Raw genomic sequence first — 15,709 nt, 5'->3', positions numbered from 1 at the left:
ATGTATCGGGGGGGGGGGTGGGTATACAGCTGGAGCCTGGGGGTTCTGGTGCTAAGGGCCTTGGAGGAACCCAAGAGGAGGTGGGCCACTTCACAGATGGCATCCTCTGCTCTCCACAGCTCTGGACCTCAGTCCCCACCAAAGTGCCCCCTGGTTGGGGTCCTGTGTGGAGGAGGGGCAGGAGACTTGGATGTGCAGCTACGACTGGGGGGCAGCTTGGCTTTTGGCAAACAGTAGAAACCTGTGTGACAAGAGGGGTTAGTGTTTAGACTGGGTCCTTACCCACAGACTTGCAAACCCGTCTTCACATGGAGACGCGGCTGCTAAGTCAAGGTCAACCTAGGCCGTGGCCCTGCACCTGTCCTCGCCTGTAGCTGCTGAAAGGGGTTGTGTGGCCAGAGCACTGACAGTAAATATCTTCTCCTCCTATTGGAACCTCCTTATGGAAGGATGAGAGGTGGGGCAGCCCAGAGGTCTGGAGTGGGTGTGGGCTCTGAAGGTGGACCATGGATTCAAGGTCATTGTTGTGAGTCTGGGCAAGACACTGAGCCCCTCTGACTCCGTTTACCTTGTATGGAAGATGGCGGTTCTCTGAGTAGCCGCCTCCTACCTGACACAGTGAGAACACCCTATTCTACTCGGTTTCTGGGTGTTAACTCACCAAATCCTCACAACACCCCAGATGTTATCTCGATCCCCATTTCACAGATGAGGAAACTGAGGGAGAGCCGAAGTCGAGAAGCTGCCCAAGGCCACGCACCTGGGAAGATGCAGAGTCAGGATTTGAACCCCGGCCCCAGGGCCCAAACCTTCCCCTGTGTGCTCTCAACCTCAGCGAGTCATTGTGGAGCACACATTCTGGGCTCAATAATTAACAGCACCTATTAATAAGAAGAACCCCCCGCCTGCGGCTCACTCCATCCTGGGTTCCCCAGGCAGGAAGTGCCTTCCTCCCCCGCCACAGGAAGTCTGTGCTGTCAGTTCTCCGTGGCCCACGGTGAGCCCGCTCGGTCCCTGCCTGTGAGGGGCTGCCTGGTCAGTTGCAGGCCACGGGCTCGTCGGCTGGGTGGGCGGTGGCCTCTCAACATCGCCACGGAGCACGAGGGGCCCCGTTCACTCTGGGCGTCGGGGAGTTGGTTTCTTCCCTGGGCTTCCCACACTGCAGCAACCCAACGGCATTCTGCATCCTGTCTCCTGGGTGTCTCCTCTGAGACACCAAAGCAGGAAATTGCATAATAGGCTCCACTGGCCGCCCTCCACCCAGATGGCTTATGGGTGGTGCAGCTCACTGTCGTGGTTTGGCTTTCGATTGTGGATTCAGCTCCTGCGCTCTGCCTGTGAGACCATGGTGTGTGCGTGTGCGTGTGCGTGCGTGTGAACAGAGAACGGGGTGCAGCCCCGGCCAATGGCAGGAGGGAGCTGAGCCGGATCCCATCAGGGTTCAGAGTTGCTCAGGCAATCGAACCTTCACACTGACATGGCAGGACGCTCAGACGGCTGCCTGCGTTTGGGGGTAACATTTGGGAGGGGAATGCGCAGGGGGAGTGGTTACGAGTAAAATGGATTCCAAGTGGCATTTCGTCACACAGTGGAAGCCTCCAGCCTCTCAAGCTGATAGCAGGTTAAATTTAGAAGTCCCAGACTGGGATGAGACACAGACACCAGGCTCCAGCCAGCTGTTGCAGCGTTCTCCCCACCCCCGCCAGGAGCCAAGGCCTGGGGAGCCGGCTGTCCAGGCTGGGCCAGGCCGACCTGCCCCAAGACGCCCGGAGAAACAGGCTCACTGCAACCTCACACCCAGCCTGCCTTCTACCAGTAAAGTCACTTCTGGGTAGAGCCCAACCTCTGCTCTGGACAAAGAGTCCCTGTAGGTTCGGCCCTGAGGCCTAGAGGAAAACCCCATTTGGGTCCAAGAGGGAGACAGCTTGCTGCCAACTGCAGAAATGCGAAGGCGGGTGGCGCTCTCAGGTCCCTGGACATTTCTAATGGCCCAGGCACTCTCTCGCACCTGTGGCTTGAGCTGTCTCTTGGTCCTCATCTATCCTGCCTGAATGGCCCCAAAGAGACCGTTTCCCACCTGGTTGGGGTCCGGGCCCTCAATTAAGGCAAACGTTGTGGGGAGCGACAGACCCCAGTGCCCACACACCATCCACTAAGGACACATCCGAATCATCGACACGACGAAATCCCCCAAGACCAAGCGCGTGCAAAGGGCGAGCGCTTGCCTCTTCCACGGCCCCTTTCTGTCCCCAAACCTCATCGAATGGTACCCCGTTTACAGATGAGGAAACTGACCCTCCCAGAGGGCCGAGGGTCCTGCTAAAGATGCCTCAGCTGGGAAGTCACAGAGCTGGGCTGCTTTCCAATAGCTGTCTTTTGACGCGGCTCTGTCACTGCTCTTTAGGCTACACCATCCCCAGCTCTTCCACACCCCGATTCTACCACACTGCCCTTAACCATTCCTTCATTAACTGGCACAGAAGGTCCCTGAGCACGAGGCTTCACAGGAGTCGTCAGCAGCCCCGCTGGCACTGGAAGAAGGAAATTACTGAATGCAAAAAACATATCTGAGTGATGAGCTCCACCTCTGCGCCCGTGTCTAGAGAGGCACATGCACACAGTTGACACCGGTCCTGGCAGAAGCCGGCCCAGCTCCGACCCGGCGGGCCTTCCCCACTTGTCCCTGCAGACTGGAACGCAGAGACGGGATTAGTTCCTCCAGCGGCTCGAGCCCGACTTCGGTTTCGGGGCCGCTGCTACCAGGCTCCTATGTTATGGCCCCTTTTAAAATCAGACACGTGAAGGGGGGCGCGGCTCGGTGTTTACAGCAAGCGGGACGCAGTTCGAAGCCCTGCGCTATTCCTGGCTGCCACTTGTCTTGCTGAGTGAGGTCGGGCTGGTCGCCAGACCTCCCATGCCTGTTTCCCAATCTGCAAGCTGGGACACGCACCCCGAGCCTCCCCTCCCCTGTCGGGACCCAGCCAAGCGTAGGGGTGTGGTGCTCGGTATTGAATGTGCAGGAGGGGCTGCCTGAAAACAGTCACGCTGGACCCTGGTTTATATTAGAGACCAGAGACGTCTCTCCTTCAATGTGGCTAAAAGTCACGGCAACATCCCGATGACAGGACTTGGTTATTCAGGACCCTGGGCATCCTCAACACACACACACCGAATGCCAGCCCGTCAGCCAGACAGGTGTGTTAAAAAAACTTTTTTCACGGCTTTAGTGAGATATGATTCACATACCACATGATTCACCCATTTAAAGTGTATAATTCTACGGTTTTTAGTATCTTTACAGAGTTGTGTAGCCATCACCAGTCAATCTGGGGGTATTTTCATCTCAAAAAGAAACCCTGTACCTGTTAGCTATCACCCACGGCCCCTCTCCCCAACAACCCAGACCTAAGCAGCCACTCATGTACTTTCTGTCTCTATAGATGTCCCTCTTCTGGACATTTCATGCAGATGGAATCACGTGACGGGTGGTCTCCTGTGCCTGGCTTCCGCACCGAGCACGTTTTCAGGTTCACCGTGCCACGGCACGCACCAGCACCTCCTTTTTGACAAACGCACTTCTGATCATCTCCCGTGAACGAGGTACTTTGCTGGGTGCCTGAGAAGCAGCAGCCTGGAGCATACAGTCCCGAGGAGAAGACAAATGAAATGTCACAAAGGACTAGCGCGATGCTGACAGTCAGCAGGGGCTGCGAAGGGAGGTGGGGAAGGCTTCCCCGGGGAAGAGGCCTTCTCGAGGAGACTTGGAGAATGGACTGGAGAGTCTGGGCCTTGTGAGCGCGGGGAGAGGAGGCAGGGCTGCCTGGAGAGTCTCTGAGTTAGGAGAGCGCCCTGGGGGCTGCAGACCAACTGGAGACACAGCAGCTGGGTGCAGAGCCAGGCCTGGTGAAGGAGCTCCTGTGATTTTAGGAGCAGTGAGGGAAGGGGGTGCCGGGTTACGCCCGGGGTAAGCGTGGTGCCCATCACTTGTGAATGACTGAGAAACGATTCCGTGAAGGAGAGAACGATGGAGGCCACGTGCAGGAGCCCCTGCCTGCCAAGGGGAGCTCTCAGGCCTCCCCAGATGGCAGCTCCTGCTCCCTCGGACACGGCCGGCTGCACAGGCAGGAGAGGGTCACGGCAACCTCAGCGGGGTACGCAGGCCTGCTCCACCCCTCCCTGGCCATGTGACCTTGAGCAAGATATACGGATACGGTTACGGAGAATGGGGATAAACATGGTTGCTTAATGAGGTTCTGGTCCAAGATGGTGGCGTAGGAGGACCCTGAGCTCACCTCCTACCACAGGTACACCAGAATTTCAACTATTTACGGAAAAACTATTCAAGAGAAAGACCAGAATCTAGCAGAAAAGATCTATGACTAAACATATAAAGTGGGGGGACTTCCCTGGTGGTCCAGTGGTTAAGTCTCTGCCTTCCAATGCAGGGGTCCCGGGTTCGATCCCTGGTCGGGGAACTAAGATCCCACATGATGCACGGTGCGGTCAAAAATTTTAAAAAGTAAAAAAAATTTTAAAAAAAGGATATAAAAGCGGGAATCACAACGAGACGGGCAGAGGAGGCAGAGTCGTAGTATAGGAAAGACACACACCACTGGGTGGGTGACCCACAAACGAGAAAATAATTACAATTGCAGAGGTTCCCCTCAAGGAATGAGGGGTCTGAGCCCCACATCAGGCTCCCAGCTCTGGGGTCCTGCAATGGGAAGATGAGCCCCCAGAACATCTGTCCTTGAAGGCCAGCAGGGCTTACATTCAGGAGGCCCAGAGGACTGTGGGGAATATAGGAACTCCGCTCTTAAAGGGTGCACACAAAATCTCACACACTCTGAGACCCAGAGCAGAAGCAGAAATTTGAAAGGAGCCTGGATCAGACCCACCTGCTAACCCTGGAGAGCCTCCCAGAGAGGCAGGAGGCAACTGGAGTTCCCCCTGGGGACACATGCCAGCAGCAACCACTTCTGGGAGCTCCTTCTACCATGTGGATGACGTGGGCCATTTTGGAATCGTCCCTCGAGCTTATTAGTGCCAGGACCTGCCCCTGCCCACCAGCCTGTCGGCGCCTGTTCTGGGACACCTCAGGCCAAGCTGCTAGCTGGGCAGGAACACGGCCTCACCCACCAGTGGGCAGGCTGCCTTAAGATCCCCTGAGACTACAGCTGCTGTCCCTGGACATGGTCCTGTTCACCTGAAGGCCCAGGACTCGGCCCCCCACACCAACGGATGGGCACTAGACCTAGGATTCCTAGGGCCCTGCAGCCAGAGATTCCAGGACCCAGCTCCACACACCAGTGGGCAGGTACCAGTCCCGGAATCCCTTAGGCCCTGGCTCTGCCCATAAGTGAGCCAGATCTAGCTACAGGACCAACTTCACAGACACGTGGGCAAGTATCAGACTCAGGAAACCCTGGGCCCTGGCCTGCCCACTGCTGAGAGGACCCCAGTCCCAGGACCACTACAGCCCTGCAACCTGCCATAGCAGGACCCAGTCTACCTACTGGCAGGCTGGCACCAGCTCTGGGACCCACTGAGCCTTGGCCCTCCCTACCAGCAGGCCACCACCAGCTCTGAGACACCTTGGGCCCCTCAGTCAGTTGCCCTGGGATTTCACCCCACTCACCAGTGGGCCAACACAAGCTCTGGGACCCCTGGGCCCTGCGGCCAGAGACTCTAGGACCAGACTTTGCCCACCAGTAGTCTGGTACTAGCCCTGAAATCTCCTGGGCCCCAAATCCACCCACTATCAGTGGTCACCAGCCCCAGGACCACTGCAGCCCTGTGGTCTGCCTTGTCAGGACCCAGATAACACATCAGCAGGCTGGCACCAGCCTGGGACCCTGCAGGCCTGGGCCCCACCCACCAGTAGGCCAACACCATCTGTGAGATACCTTGGACTCTTCAGCAAGCCACCCTGGGATCTAGCCCCACTCACCAGTGAGCCAGCACCAGCTTTGGGACACCCCAGAACCTGAATCCAGCTGTGTCATGAATTGCCCCCCCCCCCCCCCGCCTCCACCAGCAGGGTGACAATAGCTCTAGGAACTCTGACCTTACAACCACCCACCTCAGAACCTGGTTCTGCCCACTAGTGAGCCAGCACTAACCCCAGGACTCACTTCAGATCTAAAGACACACACAGACTGAAAGTGACGGGATAGAAAACAGTATCCCATGCAAATGGAAATCAAAAGAATGCTGGGGTAGCAATACTTATATCAGACAGAATAGACTTTAAAACAAAGACTGTAACAAGAGACAAAGAAGGACATTACATAATGATCAACGGATCAACCCAAGAAGATATAACAAATTGTAAATATATATGCACCCAAAAAAGGAGCACCAAATAAAGTAAATATTAACAGACATAAAGGGAGAAACTGACAGCAACACAATAATAGTAGGGGATGTTAATTCCCCACTTAAACCAACGGACAGATCATCCAGACAGAAAATCAATAAGTAAACACTGGCCTTAAATGACACATTAGACCGGATGGACGTAATAGATACATATAGACCATTCCATCTAAAAGCAGCAGAATACACATTCAAGTGCACATGGAACATTCTGCAGGACAGATCACAGGCTAGGCCACAAAACAAGTCCTGGAAAATTTAAGAAAAGTGAAATCATATCAAGCATCTTTTCCGACCATAATGCTAGAAGACTAGAAACCAAGTATAAGGAAAAACTGCCCCCCAAAACCCCCCAAAACAAAGACATGTGGAGGCTAAATAACATGCTACTAAACAACCAACGGGTGACTGAAGAAATGAAAGGAGAAACAAAAACACCTGGAGACAAATGAAAATGAAAACACAATGTTCCAAAATCTATGGGATGCAGCAAAAGCAGTTCTAAGAGGGAAGTTTATACTGATACAAGCCTACCTCAGGAAACAAGAAAAATCTCAAATAAACAACCAAACTTTACACCCGAAGGAACTGGAATAACAAACAAATAAAACCCATAGTTAGTAGAAGGAAAGAAATCATAAAGATTGGAGCAGAAATAAATGAAATAGAGACAAAAAAATAGAAAAATCAATGAAACTTAAGAGCTGGTTCTTTGAAAAGATAAACAAAATTGATAAACCTTTAGCCAGACTGATCAAGAATAAAAGAGAGGGCCCAAATCAATAAAATCAGAAATGAAAGAGGAGAAGCTACAGCTGACACCATGGGAATACAAAGGATCATAAGAGACTACTATGAACACCTATATGCCAATAAAATGGAAAATCTAGAAGAAATGGACAAATTTCTAGAAATGTACAATCTCTCAAGACTGAACCAGGAAGAAATATGAAACGTGAACAGACCAATTATCAGTAACGAAATTAAATCAGCAATTTAAAAAACTCCCAATAAACACAAAGTCCAGGACCAGATGGCTTCACAGGTGAATTCTACCAAACATTTAGAGACGAGTTAACACTTATTTTCTCAAACTACTGAAAAAACAAATTGCAGAGGAAGGAAATTCTGAAGCCATTGACAAAACGAAAAGAAAACCTACTGACTGGGAGAAAATATTTGCAAATGATATGACTGATAAGGGATTAATAGCCAACATATATAAACAGCTCATACAACTCATTTTCAAAAAAACAAACAACCTGAATAAAAAATGGGCAGGACAACTGAACAGACATTTTTCCAAAGTGGAAATGCAGATGGCCAACAGGCACAGGAAAGATGCTGAGCATCACTAATCATCAGAGAAAGGCAAATCAGAACCACAATGAGCTATCACTTCACACCTGTCAGAATGGCTCTCACCAGAAAAACCACAAATAATAAATGTTGCCAAGGATGTGGAGAACAGGGATCCTTGTACACTGTTGGTAGGAATGTAAATTGGTGCAGCCATTATGGAAAACAGTACAGAAGTTCCTCAAAAAACTGAAAATAGAACTACCATATGATCCAGCAATTCCACTCCTGAGTATATATCCAAAGAAAACAAAAACACTAATTCAAAATGATACATGTGTAACCAAGCAGAACCCTATGGGGCCTTCCTGGGACAGACACCTGCCACCCCCACCCCCCGCCATGTTCTCTGGCTGCCTTTTTTTTTTTAAATAAATAAATTTATTTTATATATTTATTTTTTAATTTTTGGCTGCGTTGGGTCTTTGTTGCTGCGCGCGGGCTTTCTCTGATTGCGGTGAGTGGGGGCTACTCTTCATTGCAGTGCACAGGCTTCTCACTGCAGTGGCTTCTCTTGTTGAGGAGCACGGGCTCTAGGCACGTGGGCTTCAGTAGTTGTGGCTCGTGGGCTCTAGAACACAGGCAGTAGTTGTGGTGCACAGGCTTAGTTGCTCCACGGCATGTGGGATCTTCCTGGACCAGGGCTCGAACCCGTGTCCCCTGCATTGGCAGACGGATTCTTAACCACTGCACCACCAGGGACGCCCCTGCCTACCTCTTGTCTATAGACAAACTTTAGCCTCCCAGGTCTTCCCTACATTTCAAATAACATGTTTAATCAGAGAAGTGAGAAAATGCAGAAACAAATGAAACAAATAAGACAAAATAATAAGTTTAGCTGTTAAACAAAGTCAAGGACTTTTAGTTCCTTCTCAGGGGCTACATAGTATTCTGAGCTATATCCTTTGAGCTGTTTTTCAGATACTGAAACCCCAACCAGGTGGAAGAAGTTAACAGTCTAGTGCCCACAAGCACACAGACCCCAGACTGGCTGGAATCAGAAGGTTGATGATGTTAACTCCTTATTAACGCAACACTAACCAATCCCAAGAATGTCCACGAGCTGATCACACACCCTGCAACCCTCTCCTTCACCCTGTCTTTAAAAAGCCTTTCCGTGAAAGCCGTTGGTGAGTTCAGATCTTTTGAGCATTAGCTGCCTGGACTCCTTGTTTGGTGTCTGCAATAAATGCTGCAATTTCCTTCACCACAACCCAGTGTCAACAGGTTGGCTTTACTGCACACAGTCAAAGAGACCCAAGTTTGGTTCAGTAACACATGCACTCCAATGTTCATAGCAGCATTATTTACAGTAGCCAAGATATGGAAGCAACCTAAGTGTCCATCAATAGACGAATGTATAAAGAAGATGTGGTGTTATATATACACACACACACACATATATATATACATATATATATATATATATACACACACACACATACATACACACACATACAATGGAATACTACTCAGCCATAAAAAAATAAAATTTTTGACATTTGCAACAACATGGATGGATCTGAAATGTTTATTCTTACTGAAATAAGTCAGAGAAAGACAAATACCGTATGTTAACACTTATATACGGAATCTAAAAAATAAAACAAATGAGTGAATATAACAAAACAGAAACAGATTGACAGATATAGAGAACAAACTAGTGGTTACCAGTGGGGAGAGGGAAGAGGGAAGGGGCAGGTCAGGGGTAGGGGATTAAGAGGTACAGGCTACTATGTATAAAATAAATAAGTTACAAGGATATATTGTACAGCACAGGGAATATAGCCGAAATTTCATAGTAACTTTAAATGGAGTAAAATCTATAAACATTTTGAATCACTATGTTGTATATCTGAAACCAATATAATACTGTAAATCAACTATACCTCAATAAAAAAATCTATCATTCAAAATACACAAACCTAAGTAAGTGTAGAAGAACTGTAAATACTTAAACAGTCAAATTTTTATTAAGCTTGTAGAATTTATGGTTCTGAAATTATTAAACTTTAAAATTGCATGAAGGAAAAGAAAAAGGTAGCTTACCCCAGGATTGTGGTGGGTGTTCAAAGGTCAATGGATACAAGGCATGTGAAACAGTACCTGACACATAGTAAGTGCTCAGGGCATTTGAGCTATTAATATGGGTAAGCCCCCGAGCCTCAGTTTCCTCATCTGCAAGATGGGGCTAAGGGGCTCTCTTCATGGGGAGGGACTCAGTGGGATCAGTAAGCACAGCCTTACTGTGCTCACATGTAGCCAGGTGCCCAACTGGCATTAGCTGACACTGACCTTGTAACCCGGACGTTAAAATGGTTTTCTTTTCTGCCCCAATTTCAGCTGAGACATACATGGAAGGTAAAATACAATACAAGCAGTACTGCTCCTCTGTGCTGGATGTGCTGAGGGACCAAGGATCACTTTGGCCAGTATTTGTCCAGTCACGCTCAGGGGCGTAAATGAGGCAGAATAAAGGCTGTCCCGGAGAGAGCCAGTGGTGAACCGTGTGTCCTTTGGGATGCAGCGTGTTTACTTCACTCCAGCACCCCTCCTCGTGGCAGCCTCCCCGAGATGGGCAGCCAGGCCTCCCTGCAGCCATGCCAGCCTGTGTCTTTGGGCTTTGCCCTGTGCCCACCAGGTGCTTAAGGCTCAGTTAATGTTTACCACTGTCCTGAGCTCAGATGCGTGTGGCCGTGGAGTCAGACTGCTGGCTCCACCGTCTGCCATCCTGGCTTGTGGGTTACCCTCCCTGAACGTCGTTGGCATCCTTAGCTGAGAATGTGGATGGTATATTGTTTATTATTATTATTGTGGTAACATACAATTTACCACCTTAACCACTTTTTAGGCGTACAGTTCTGTGCCATTAACACTGCACAACACCCACATTGCTGTGCAACCATCATTGCCATCTATCTCCAGAACTTTTTCATCTTGCGCAACAGAAACTCTATACTCATTCTACAACTCCCGGGGCTTCCCTGGTGGTGCAGTGGTTAAGAATCTGCCTGCCGATGCAAGGGACACGGGTTCAAGCCCTGGTCCGGGAAGATCCCACATGCCGCGGAGCAACTAAGCCCATGTGCCACAACTACTGAGCCTGTGCTCTAGAGCCCGCAAGCCACAAGTACTGAGCCCGCGTGCCTAGAGCCCGTGCTCTGCAACAGGAAGCTTGTACACTGCGATGAAGAGTAGCCCCTGCTCGCTGCAACCAGAGAAAGGCTGTGCGCAGCAACGAAGACCCAACGCAGCCAAAATAAATAAAATAAATTAAAAAAACAAAACAAAAAAACATAACTTCCCATCCCCCTCTCCCCAGTCCCACTCGCAACCACCACTGTACTCTCTGCCTCTATGAATCTGACTAGTCTAGGGACCCCCTATGCGTGGAATCATACACTTTTTTCTTTTTGTGTCTGTTTTATTACACTTAGCATCCTGTCCTCAAGGCTCATTCACATTGTAGCAGGTGTCAGCATTTCTTTCCTTTTTAAGGCATTTCTCTCTGACCCATTCTTCCATGGGTCCTGACTACCCAGAGGTTTCCCAGAATTACAGCCCCGCCCCTGCTGCTCATGGCGAGTCATCAACACATGGGTAAATTCTAGAGCTGTGCAAGGACGTCCATGTGTGGTCCACTCTGGAAGATTTCCCTCCAACTGGTTAAAATAATAAGATACAAAGTGCTTAAAGAGAGAAATTTTTCTCATCTAGAGAACATTTATAAAAGGCTATTCTCCATGAAATGAAATTATTAGCTCTACGCATGAAGAAGGTAAGAGTATGAGGAAGCATTTTCCGAAATGCCATAGTGAATCTGGACTTCAGGGTGACCTTTGATAAGGTCCTTTATTATATCCTCAGGGGCAGGTGTTTACAGGTATAACCTTGGGCTTCCCTGATTCTTTTAATCTGGATAAAGCCCATCACAAGATGTGGTGGAGACAGGAGGGGGACCCAGAGGCTGTGGGTTAGTGGCAGGGGCATCTGCCCTGATTTTCAGCGATCACTTGGTTTTGGCGGCAGATCTGGCTGTCAGCAATGGAAAATGAGCTCCCTTTGGGACTTCTTCTGGTGCCTCTGATCAGTTAGGAGCTCTGCACTGCGGGGTCTCAGAGAATAAGTATGGCAGCTGGCAAGGTGGACTGAGTGATTAACGCAGCACTTAGGTTGTTACCTGCAAGGCGAAGGGATTGCCCTGTAAACAGCCTGACAATTCCTGTAAAGGTAAATGAGGGGCGGCTGACTAGGCTTCTTCAGCTGTCCTCCTAACACATGGCTCCACACTGTGTGGCACAGTAATTCTGCCACGTGGACACATTCCTTCACCCTCTGATGGTGACGGAGGAGGAGAATCCAACTCCTCCCACCCCATGACATGAAGCTGATGCTCCTATAGGAACTACAGATGTGGGAAATGGTGGTAGGGTTGGCAGAATTGATGGGTTTGATGGTCAGGGAACCCAGAAAGGCCTGAATCCTGCCCACAATCCATCTTCCTTCCCTGGGGGGTCTGAGGGAGATGGACACCCTAGGAAGAAGCACCTCTTCTTTGTTAGCTGGACAGGGGTCCTTAAAATCCAGCCTGAGAATCCAGAAAGCTGGGTGTTACAGAAAACCCCTTTGGGTACTAGTTTCATCCCACCCCACACTCTCCATCGCCAAGGCTCAGCAATACGGCACACCACTGTGGCTGCCTGGAGGGCAGGTAGGAGAAACAAGATAAGGATGGCCACTCTTACCACTTCTGTTCTACCTTGTGCACAGAGCAAGATAGAAAGAAAAATAAAATGCGTAAAGAATTGTTAAGGAAAAAGAATACTATTCGCAGTGAAACAAAATGTCTCTGTGTGCAGATAATCCAAAGAAATCTACACATACACACACACATTAATAAGCAAATTTATCACAGTTACAGAGCACACAGTCAATTAATATAAATCAATTACATTTCTATATACCCTCAATTGTTCAGCACCATTTGCTGAAGACTACCCTTCCTCCACTGAATTGCCTTTTCACCTTTGTCAAAAATCAATTGATCATATGTGTGCATCTATTTCTGAATCTTCTATTCTGTATAATTTATCTATTTGCTTATCTTGACACCAGTATTGCATGGTTTTAAATATCATAACTTTGTAAGTTTAGAAGTCAAATAGCTTAAGTTCTCTTTTTCTTTTTTAATGTTGTTTTGGCTATTATAGGTTCTTTTCATTTCCATAAGAATTTTAGAATCAGCTACACACACACACACAAAAGCCTATTGGAATTTTCATGGGATTGCACTGAATCTATAGATCAGTTTGGAGAGAACTGACATCTTAACAATATCAAGTCTTCTTATTCATAAGTATATATTTCTCCTTTTATTTGGGTGTTCTTTAAATTCAGTCAGCATTATTTTATAGTTTTCAGTGTACAGGTCTTGTACATCTTGTCAGATTTATACTTAATAGGTATTTGATGTTACTGTAAATGGTATTTGCTTTTTAAATTTCAATTTTTGATTATTCATTGCCAGTATGTGGAAATACAATTGGTTTTTTTTTTATATTGACCTTATATCCTGCAACCTTGCTAAAATCACTTACTGGTTTTAGTAGTTTTATAGATTTTATAGAATTTTCTATATAGATGATCATGTTATTTGCAAACAAAGCTTAACTTCTTCCTTTCTAATCTGGATCCCTATATTTCTTTTTCTTGCCTTAGTGCATTGGCTAGAACTTCCTGTACAATGTAGGACAGAAGAGGTAATGAATATTCTTGCCTTGTTCCAAATCTGATGTGAAAGCATTCTTTCCATTAAGCATGATATTAAAAGTAGGTTTTTCCTAGATGCCCTTTATCAGGTCAAGGAAATTCCTTTTTATTTCTATTTCACTGAGAATTTTTGTCAGAGATGGACAGTGGATTTTATCAAATGCTTTTTCTGTATCTATTGAGATGATCATATGGTTTTTATTTTTGACTCTGTTAATTGTATTGATTGGTTTTCAAATGTTTAACCATTAATTGCTAGAACAAACCCCACTTGGTCATTATGCATTATCTTTTTAAATATATTATATAAAATATATTTTATATATTTTAATATAATATTATTTAGGATTTGATGCCTAAACTTTGTTAAAAATTTTTACATCTATCTAAATGAGTGATATTTGTCATTTTCATTTATATTATATATCTTTGTTGGGTTTTGGTATAAAAGTAATGCTAGCCTCATAGAACGAATTGGGATGCATTCCATTCTTTTCAATGTTTTTGGAAGAGTTTGTATATAACTGGCATTATTTCTTCTTTAAGTATTTGCTGGAACTCACCAGGAAAGCCATTTGGACCTGCAATTTTCTTTATGGAAAAATTCTGGATAATAAATTCAATCTCTTTAGTAGCTGTAAGGCTATTCAGATTATCTATTTCTTCTTGACTGAGCTTTGATAATTTGTTCTTCAAAGACTATTTCATCTAAGTTGAATTTATTGACATAGGATATTTGTAATATTACCTGTCTTCTTAATATCTGAAGAATCTGTAGTGACGTCACCTTTCTCATTCTTGACATTGGTAATTTGTTGTTATTTATTTTTTTCTTGATCAGTCTGGCTAGAGGCTTATCAACTTAATTGATTTTTCTCAAAGAACCAGTTTTTGGTTTCATTGATTTTTCTCCTTTTTGTCCTGTTTTGTTTTCTATTTTATTCATTTTTGCTCTGATCCTTATTTCCTGTCTTCTGCCTATCTTGGGTCTCATTTACTTTTCTTTTTCTAGTTTCCTAGTTTTCTTCATTTTTAAACATAGGCATTTAGTATTATAAATTTCCCTCTAAGTACTTCCTTAGCACCACAAATTGTGATTGGTTGTGTTTTCATTTTTCATTCAGTTATAAACATTTTCTAATTTCCTTTTAAATTTCTTCTTTGAATAATGGGTTATTTTAAAATGTGTTATTTAGCTTCCAAATATTTAGGGATTTTCCAGGTATCTTTCTGTTATTGATTTCTAATTTAATTTCATACACTAGAGAACATATTTTCTATGATTTGATTCCTTTTGAATTGACTGAGACTTGTTTTATGACTTGGAATATGGTCTATCTTGGTACATTTGAGAAGAACGTATATTCTACTGATGTTGGGTGGAGTGTTCTATAAATGTCAATTAGGTCCAAGTTGGTTGATAGTGTTGTTCAACTCTTCTGAAGACTTACTGATTTTCTGTTTAGTTCTATCAATTACTGAGAGTGTTGTTGAACCCGTTGACTAGAATTGTGGATTTATCTATTTCTCCTTGCAGTTCTAATGGTTTTGCTTTATGTATCCTAAAGCTGTTATTAGGTACAGAAACATTCAGGACTCATGTCCTCTTCATGAACTGACATATTATGAAATGACCGTGTTTATCCCTGATAATATTCTTTGCCCTGAAATCTTCTTTAACTGATATAAATACAGCTACTCCAGCTTTTCAGAAAAATCTATGTTGGCATGATATCTTCGTCCCTCTTTTTCTTTTTAACCTACTTGTGTCTTATACTTAAAGTTGGTTTCTTCCAACAAGCACCTACTGTATAGCACAGGGAACTCTGTTCAATATTATGTAACAACCTAAATGGGAAAAGTATTTGAAAAAGAATAGATACATGTGTATGTATAACTGAATCACTTTGCTGTACACCTGAAACACAACATTGTTAATTACCTATACTCCAATATAAAATAAAAAGTTAAAAAAAAAGTTGGTTTCTTACGGGCAGCAAGCATGTAGTAGTTGGATCTTGCTTTTTTATCCAATCTGACAATCTTGAGATTTTAATTGGGGAATTAGACCATTTACATTGAATGTGATTATTGATATGGCTGGGTTTACATCAACTATCTTGTTGTTCGTTTTCCTTTTGTTACTTTCCTTCTTTTTTTGCCTTCTTTTGGATTAGTTTTAATGATTCCATTTTATCCCCTT

At 45.9% G+C, this 15,709-nt stretch overlaps 1 protein-coding gene across 15 annotated transcripts in view; it reads right to left on the bottom strand.

The window, feature by feature from the left end:
• Positions 1–15,709, bottom strand: part of NUP214 (nucleoporin 214) — a 137,251-nt gene that overhangs the window by 12,408 nt on the left and 109,134 nt on the right. The gene's annotated exons all lie outside the window — the stretch shown is intronic.

Source organism: Tursiops truncatus, chromosome 6 (assembly GCF_011762595.2).
Source record: "Tursiops truncatus isolate mTurTru1 chromosome 6, mTurTru1.mat.Y, whole genome shotgun sequence".
NCBI classification, from domain to species: domain Eukaryota; kingdom Metazoa; phylum Chordata; class Mammalia; order Artiodactyla; family Delphinidae; genus Tursiops; species Tursiops truncatus.
Note: the sequence above shows the minus strand (reverse complement) of the source record. Positions and strands in the feature narration are given on the sequence as shown.